Source organism: Vicia villosa, linkage group LG4 (assembly GCF_029867415.1).
Source record: "Vicia villosa cultivar HV-30 ecotype Madison, WI linkage group LG4, Vvil1.0, whole genome shotgun sequence".
Classification (NCBI taxonomy): domain Eukaryota; kingdom Viridiplantae; phylum Streptophyta; class Magnoliopsida; order Fabales; family Fabaceae; genus Vicia; species Vicia villosa.
The window spans coordinates 11531236-11540829 of NC_081183.1; positions in this window are offsets into that span (position 1 = coordinate 11531236).

Sequence of the window (9594 nt, forward strand, 5' to 3'; positions counted from 1 at the left end):
TCTGCTTCCATTTAGGACAGCTTCAGAACTTGAGTTTTCTGGATCTTTAGAACATTCACAGCTTCTGATTTCTGCTTCCCTCGGATAGCTTCAGAGCTTTGAATTTCTTCCAACATCACTTCATGCTAGATTTGTATCAGAACATTGTTGAATGTACCAGAGCATCATCAGAGCATCTCTACATCCTGAAATGTTACAGAACAAAAAACTAAACGACAAAAGTCAGCATGAACGAGTCAGAACATAAAATGTATCAGAGCAAATAGAATTTTGTCAAAGCAAATAGACAAATTTTAGATCAAATTCTATTCTCAGTGCTTCTGATTCTGAAGCTTGACAGCACTCAGCTTGCTTCAGTTTCCATAAGCTTATTCTTTTTACAGAATAACGCTTCTTATGGTTTTGCTTCTTGTGTTTGCTTTGAAGATTTTCTTCACTTCTTTATACCTGCAACACACTTAAACCATATAGAACTTGCAGTTCTTGTTAGTAAATGTGTGGGAGTCTTCACTTCTGAGCGCCGAATTATGCATACTCTTTATATATTTCCTGAAAAGGAAATTGCATTGGATTAGAGTACCATATTATCTTAAGCAAAATTCATATTATTGTTATCATCAAAACTAAGATAATTGATCAGAACAAATCTTGTTCTAACAGCTACGTGCAAATTTGAACAATCATTACCGCACAACCGGCATGTTGAATCTATCACAATCGGAGAATTACCAAATGCGACTCCAAGTAATCGGGCCAAAATTTGAGTCTAAACAACAACAAAAGAATTAAAAAATAAAACTATAAAACACTATACTATAAAACCTTGGTGTAAGTGGGAAAAAAGCGAGCCGAGTGAACCATGAAAAAGAGTTCACTGGCCAAAAGTTACAAGGCGCGCGACGCGCCCTCAAGACCGCGCGACGCGCGCAAAGTTCTGCCAAACCAAGCTCTTTAGCTCCCAGTCCGCGCGATGCACCCTCTTTGCGCGCGACGCGCGCGACACCTGTTAAGTGTCAAAATGTAGTTATTTTGTGTTTGTAAATAGTGGCACTTATCGATACTTTTTGTTAATACCGTTCGAATAATACCCCGTTTTGTGTTTAAATACGTATACTTTGTGAATAGATGTATCTTCATATACTTTTATACTTTTTGATAGTTTTCTATTCATTTTGTAGGTATTGAGGCGTATTTGGAGCATGAGCAATAACGTGGCGAAGACACGGCTTCAAACGTGCGATTTTGAGCGGCGGAATCAATTCATTCGGCGAATAAAGCTCAAAACCAAATAATAATAAATCACCAATTTGGTTGATATGTTGTCATTGTTAGATAGATCATGAAATAAGCTTTCCAACGCTTCGAACCGGGCGCAAATCGGAGTTACGGTTCTCAAGATATGGCCAAAACAAGATTTCAATTTTCTGTTGAGCGGGCTAAGCGGGCTTGACCGCGCTAAGCGCGGTCTGGGCGGTTTGGAAAGTCATTAAATAGGGAAAAATCACATTTTTTAGGGTTATGCTTTAGGGTATTTGTTCCCAAAGTCATCATAACCATTTTTGAGTAGGGAGAGCTTAGAAAACAACATTTGTGGCTTGTAATCGGAAGATTCTTGGTCGGGAGCTCGATTGATCGTGATTGACACCGCGAAAGATTTGGTTTTCTTCTCCTCCTCTTCTCTTTGTAACCACTTTTGTTGGGTTTGTTTGTAAGTTTACTCTAAACACATGGATGTTTGTTACTCTTTGTACTAGTTATATAATATATTTGCTTTACAAATCTTAATCGGTGTTTCCTTGATCTTTTTGCTTAAATGCTCTGGATTTGTGTTGTTGTAGACATAGACATCACAAATCTTGATTAGGGGGGTCTCTGTTAGCTTTTGATTCTAGACATAGGATTGGGGTTAACATCCACATAATATCTGAGTTTAATGTCTCTGTGTTGTTCGATCGGTTGAGACATCGTCGAAAGAGCAATATAGTTGAATTTCCGTCGATGTTGCAGAAATGGACATTGATGTGAGGGATATGTGGTGATTCTGACGAGTATTGTAGATTGAGTACGGCGGAGTGATAAATCTAAGTTTGTGAGGAGTAGTTTAGATTCAAACCAGATAAGCTATTCTCTATCAAGAATGAATTTATTTTATGTTCATATGTTATATTTTCCTTGTTTACTTTCAACCCATTTAACCCGAACTCAAGAACTAAGAATCCGTCGAACGGCGGTTCGGTATCACCAATCTCTGTGGACACGATAATTCCCGGATAAATATTTCCAAATCTTTTGTTGCTTGCCGCTATATCGCTTCAACAAAATGGCGCCGTTGCCGGGGATTGGTTTTGAGATTAATCGCATTGCGATGGTTTCACGTTTTAAGTTTCGTAAATATGTTCATATGGTATATTTTGTGCATATTCTCATACTTGTGTGTTTTTGTATAGTTATACTTGTTTCGTTTTGTTTGGTGAACTTACTAAACAAGTTGAACTTGGATTAGCTCTTAAATTACATATCTTCAATTTTCAACTTGTTTAGTCAATTTCACCATTCCGTTGTAAATTTGTGTTTTTACACATCCTTGTATATACTTTTGCTTTTGATTCGTTTGTTAAGTGTTTGGGCAGGACGTTTTCTTTAGGTGGCGTTTGAGGCGAAAGCATTGGCGTACTGCGGGGAAGTTTCCCCGGCAACGGCGCCATTTTGTTGAAGCGGTAAAGCGGCAAGCAAAAAGTAATAGGTATTATTTATTACCGGGTGATATAGGTTATATCGTATCGTAGTCCACAGAGATTGGTTGAGAAAAACTGCCGTTCGACTATCTCGCGTTCTAAGTTTCATGATTGGGTGCGGAAAGGTAAATGCGGGTAGAGTAAATAAAAGCAGATAAACAATCTCAATAGTCTAAGAGAAATAGTTATGGAATTGTATTTCGTTCTACCCGTCTAATACTTAAATCCGAAGATCTATCGCTCGACACTCACAATACGCATCAACATCACCTGACATCACTCGAGATGCCACATCGGTGTCCATGTCTGCAACACCGACGAAAGCTCAACCGTACTATTCACATCAGCGATTTCTCCACCGACACAAACAACACGGAGGCATTAGACTCGATACCCACTACGATTGTTAGTCCTAAATCCATGTCTGCAACCCAGAAACTAACAGTTATCATTCCTAATCAAGATCTATGGTGTCCATGTCTGCAACAACACAAATCCAGAGCATTTAAGCAAAAAGATCAAGAACAACAACAATGATGATTTGTAAAGCGAATATATAAACGATCCCAAGATCCACAAATATACATACAATAAGAGTAGAAACATACATACAACACCCACCATTGGAATGAAACAAAGGGAAGAGAGAAGATGAACCGGAAAGATCTCACCGGTACAATGAAATCGAGACAGATCCATGATCAATCCACATGACGTCGCACCCAATGGTGTTTCCTAAGCCTCTAAACTATCAAAATTGGACCAGAGCCACTCCATGGGGGAAATGGATGATAAAAAACCCTAAAAATGTGATTTTACAACATATATACCAAAACTGAAGTCGCAGACCGCGCTAAGCGCGCCCAGCGCGCTAAGCGGGCTGCTTTTTATTTTTCTTAGACCGCCAGACCGCGCTTAGCGCCAAAAACCCGCGCTAAGCGCCCAACTTTCTGCCAAATGGGTCAAAAATGCTCCCAGAGCCCGCTTAGCGCGGTCAAGCCCGCTTAGCGCGCTCAACAGAACAGCAAATCTTGTTTTGGTCATATCTTGAGAACCGTAACTCCGATTTGCGCCCGGTTCGAAGCGTTGGAAAGCTTATTCCATGCTCTATCTAACAATGAACAAATTGCAACCAAATTGATGAATTTGATCATCCTTATTTTGAGCCTTGTCCGCCGATGAATTGGTAAAATCGCGTGTTCGCCGCCGTGTCTTCGACACTTTATTCCTCAAAGCTTCGAACACACATAAATACCTACAAAAAGACAACAAAACTATCAAACGATATATATTTACATAAAAATGTAACAAAACACAAACGATACAAATATACACAAAAACGGGGAATTATTCAAACGGTATTAACAAAAAGTATCGATAAGTGCCACTATTTACAAACACAAAATAACTACATTTTGGCACTTAACAACACCAGAAAAAGAAAAACCAGTGCAGCAAAACACAAACCACGAGCAACCTCCACTTATCACCTGCACTACTCAATTATAGAAAATCAGAAAAATAAAACCATTGGGGTGCCTTCCAACAAGCGCTCGTTTAACGTCATTAGCTCGACGCCTTTATTGTTTCGCGAATGGTAAGAAACTTCCTCAACTTGTCTAAACTTAAGGGAGTAATTACTTCCACAAAGTTTCAAACAATACAATTCCAATCCAACTTTCTTCTTCATCACAAGTTTCACACCAAACACAAAACTTATTAGCACACTCTTATTCATACTCTTTTTGTTATTTTCTTTTTCAAACTTTTTCTCTTTTTTTTTCTTGGTTTTTCTTATCTTTCTTTTTCACATTTTTTCTTTTCTTTTCACAACCTCATAATCAATCAACCAAAAAGTAAGTAAACATTCTCTCCCCAACTTGAATTCAAACATGGTATCAAAGTGTGAATACTCCCTACTTTCTAAGGCAAGGTAAAAATTCAAACCAAAAATCATGGTTGAGGGTTCAAGAAAACAAAGAATCAACATCCATACAAAAATGAGAACCAAACACTCATAGACTAGCATTTAACAAAAGCAACATGGACATTGACAAAAAGGCTCAAAAGGGGTTATTAATGGTCACACACTCACAAGGTAAAATGACATTTGGCTTATGGTAGTTGTGCTCAAAATCAAACAAGTGCCTTGATCACTTTCGTGCGTTCACAAAATCAATACAAATGAAAGATTAAACATATTAATATCCAGTTAAAACAAGAATTGTCGGTCTCTCGCATATATATACAATGGAAAGCCACCTCACATTTATGGTAAAAAGGGAAAACTAATTGTGATTCAAGTCATGAGCAAGTTATGCAAAAAGAATGAGTAATATGAAATTTGTACAAATGAAAAGTCTCATAAACATGTTATGCTATAGAAAGCGATAAACGAGTACCTTGCTACTGAAGGATAGAAAAACACTTAGAAAGGGGGGGTTTGAATAAGTGTAGCTTTAAAAACTTGACAGATAAAAATAAATTGCACAGTTATTTTTATCCTGGTTCGTTGTTAACTAAACTACTCCAGTCCACCCCCGCAGAGATGATTTACCTCAACTGAGGATTTAATCCACTAATCGCACGGATTACAATGGTTTTCCACTTAGTCCGCAACTAAGTCTTCTAGAGTATCCTGATCACAACCTGATCACTCCAGGAACAACTCCTTAGACACAAGCTAAGACTTTCTTAGAGTATCCTGACCACCACGTGATCACTCTAATTACAACTGCTTAGACACAAGCTAAGACTTCCTAGAGTATTCTGATCAACACGATCACTCTAGTTACTTACAACTTAATGTAATCTTTCTAAGAGTATTACAATGCTTCTTAAAAGCTATAATCACAAACTGTGATATTTCTCTTAACGTTTAAGCTTAATCTCACTAATATATTACAACAGCAATGTAGTGAGCTTTGATGAAGATGAAGATTCTGAGCTTTGATTTGAACAGAGTTTCAGCAAGTTGATATGAGTTGTTTTGCTTTTTAATCGTTAACCTTGCTTCTCATCAGAACTTCATATATATAGGCGTTTGAGAAGATGACCGTTGAGTGCATTTAATGCTTTGCGTGTTCCGTACAGCATCGCATTTAATGTTATACGCTTTTGTCAACTACCTCGAGCCTTGTTCACGCTGTGTCTACTGACGTAGCCTTTAGTAGCTTTTAACGTTCCTTTTGTCAGTCAGCGTAGCCTGCCACTTGTACTTTCTTCTGATCTGATGTTTGTGAATACAACGTTTGAATATCATCAGAGTCAAACAGCTTGGTGCAAAGCATCTTCTGATCTTCTGACCTTGAAGTGCTTCTGAGCGTGATACCATCAGAACTTCAGTGCTTCTGTTCTCTTGTTCTTCTGATGCTTCCATAGATCCATGTTCTGATTCATCTTCGACCATCTTCTGATGTCTTGCCAGACCATGTTCTGATGTTGCATGCTGAACCATTTGAGACAAAGCTTCTGAGCGCTGAATTATGCATACTCTTTATATATTTCCTGAAAAGGAAATTGCATTGGATTAGAGTACCATATTATCTTAAGCAAAATTCATATTATTGTTATCATCAAAACTAAGATAATTGATCAGAACAAATCTTGTTCTAACAATCTCCCCCTTTTTGATGATGACAAAAACATATATAAATGATATGAATTTGCGATCAGAAAGAACAGACGGCAAAAGACAAATTACACAGCTATAGCATAAGCATGTGAATATGTCTCCCCCTGAGATTAACAATCTCCCCCTGAGATAAATAATCTCCCCCTGAAATAAATACTCGAAGAACTTTAATAAAAGACTTCCCTGATTATTTCGGTAGAGACGATCACATAAGCTTCTGTCTTCAGAGAATTCATAGCTTCTGACTTCTGCTTCCATTGGACAGCTTCAGAACTTGAATTTCTTTAGATCCCTAGAACACTCACAGCTTCTGATTCCTGCTTCCATTCAGGACAGCTTCAGAACTTGAATTTCTTTGATCTTCAGAACATTCCCAGCTTCTAATTCCTGCTTCCATCTAGGACAGCTTCAGAACTTGAATTTCTTTGATCTTCAGAACATTCACAGCTTCTGATTTCTGCTTCCATTTAGGACAGCTTCAGAACTTGAGTTTTCTGGATCTTTAGAACATTCACAGCTTCTGATTTCTGCTTCCCTCGGATAGCTTCAGAGCTTTGAATTTCTTCCAACATCACTTCATGCTAGATTTGTATCAGAACATTGTTGAATGTACCAGAGCATCATCAGAGCATCTCTACATCCTGAAATGTTACAGAACAAAAAACTAAACGACAAAAGTCAGCATGAACGAGTCAGAACATAAAATGTATCAGAGCAAATAGAATTTTGTCAAAGCAAATAGACAAATTTTAGATCAAATTCTATTCTCAGTGCTTCTGATTCTGAAGCTTGACAGCACTCAGCTTGCTTCAGTTTCCATAAGCTTATTCTTTTTACAGAATAACGCTTCTTATGGTTTTGCTTCTTGTGTTTGCTTTGAAGATTTTCTTCACTTCTTTATACCTGCAACACACTTAAACCATATAGAACTTGCAGTTCTTGTTAGTAAATGTGTGGGAGTTTTACCCAGCAACTGATAGATTAATCAAATCATTTATCATTTATCTTCTCCCCCTTTTTGTCATAACATCAAAAAGAATATTCTAAAAGATTCAGATGTATAAAACGACAAATAAAACACTGGAATGAAAAACAAGGAAAGTTTTCATTGATAATTAAAAAGGATTACATGAGAAGATGTTTAACAAGGAAAGAAAACTACTAAGACCAAAACCTAAGACCCTAGCTAAGACAAAGGCTGTGCCAGCATGCCATGAAGGAGCGAAACGCCTTATTGACTGCATCTTGGGCTTCCAGGCGAGGGGTCAGGGAGACTTGGTTCTGATACAGATCTTCCACAATCTTTATCAGAGACAACATTCTCAGCAGGTGAAGATGAGGAATGCAAAGGAACGGAGGATTTAAATAGACAAAAAAAATGAAAAAGTACAGTAGAGAAAATGTAAGAGGGAAGGAGAAACGTTTGAAGAGTATTTAAAAGAAAATAAAATGAAACGAATGATGAATAGCATTTAATGTTACGTGACATGAGGAGAGATAATAAAGACAAATGAGGTGACTTGCACAGTTACCTATGGTCGGCGTCCCTTCAACTGCACGCGCGTTTATCCATGACAGTAAAGACAGGTTTACCATCCCGAGATAAAACGTTACAGCTGTTTTGCTTTAAAAGAGGTTCTGAATCAACTTAGACAATGAAACGTTAGTAATAACTGAATCATAATTTCTAATTGATTTCAATCAGAACTTCTGATAAAAAAAATAATCCACTTTCATTTCAGAAGATACTCATACATAAGAACTTCTCATATTCTCATTCTGGGCATAAATCCATACTGATGTTCTTCAGAATGAACTTAAACCTATCTTCAGCCAGGGGTTTTGTAAAAATATCAGCCCATTGATGGTCTGTATCAACAAAGTTTAAAGAAATAACGCCCTTCTGAACATAGTCCCTTATGAAATGATGTTAAATCTCGATATGTTTAGCTTTTGAATGAAGAATAGGATTCTTAGATAAACATATGGCAGAAGTATTATCACAGAATATAGGAATGTTACTCTCAAATATCTGATAATCTTCCAGCTGACTCTTCATCCAGAGCATCTGTGTACTGCAACCAGCAGCAGCGACATATTCTGCGTCTGTCGTTGATAGAGCAATAGTTGCTTGCTTCTTGCTATACCAGGAGATCAAATGACTTCCAAGAAATTGGCAACTTCCTGAAGTACTTTTTCTTTCAATTCTGTCTCCAGCATAGTCAGCATCGCAGAATCCTACTAAGTTGTATTCTTTAGATTTTCTGTAAACTAAGCCAACATTAGTAGTACCTTTCAGATACCTTAGAATTCTCTTAACAGCAGTTAAATGAGATTCTCTAGGATCTGATTGGAATCTAGCACACAAACAAACACTGAACAGAATGTCAGGTCTAGAAGCAGTCAGATATAGAAGAGATCTAATCATACCTCTGTATAACTTCTGATCTACCTTCTTACTTACCTCATCCTTACCTAGGATGCATGTTGGATGCATAGGAGTTTTGGCTTCTTTGCAGTCTAGAAGATTAAACTTCTTCAGAAGTTCCTTCACATACTTGGTTTGGTGAACATACGTTCCTTCTGATGTTTGATTTATTTGTATTCCAAGGAAATACTTGAGTTCTCCCATCATGCTCATTTCAAACTCAGCCTGCATAGACTCAGCAAACTCCTTTCCAAGTGTAGCATTAGATGTTCCAAAAATAATATCATCTACATATATTTGACAAATTAAAATATCCCTTTTAAAGGTTTTACAAAAGAGAGTAGTGTCCACTTTTCCTCTAGTGAAACCATTATCCAGAAGGAAAGAACTTAAACGTTCATACCAAGCTCTGGGAGCCTGTTTCAATCCATACAATGATTTCTTAAGTTTAAAAACATGATTAGGAGACATAGAGTCTTCAAAACCAGGAGGTTGATGGACATAAACTTCTTCATCTATATAACCATTTAAGAAGGCACTCTTAACATCCATCTGATAGAGAGTGATGTTATGTTGAGTGGCAAATGAAATTAATAGACGAATAGATTCTAACCTGGCCACTGGTGCAAAGGTTTATGTATAGTCAATCCCTTCTTGCTGACTATAACCCTGAGCCACCAGTCTGGCTTTGTTCCTTACCACTTCACCTTTCTCACTGAGCTTGTTTCTGAAGACCCACTTTGTACCAATTATATTGAATCCATCTGGTCTAGGAACAAGATCCCAAACATCATTCC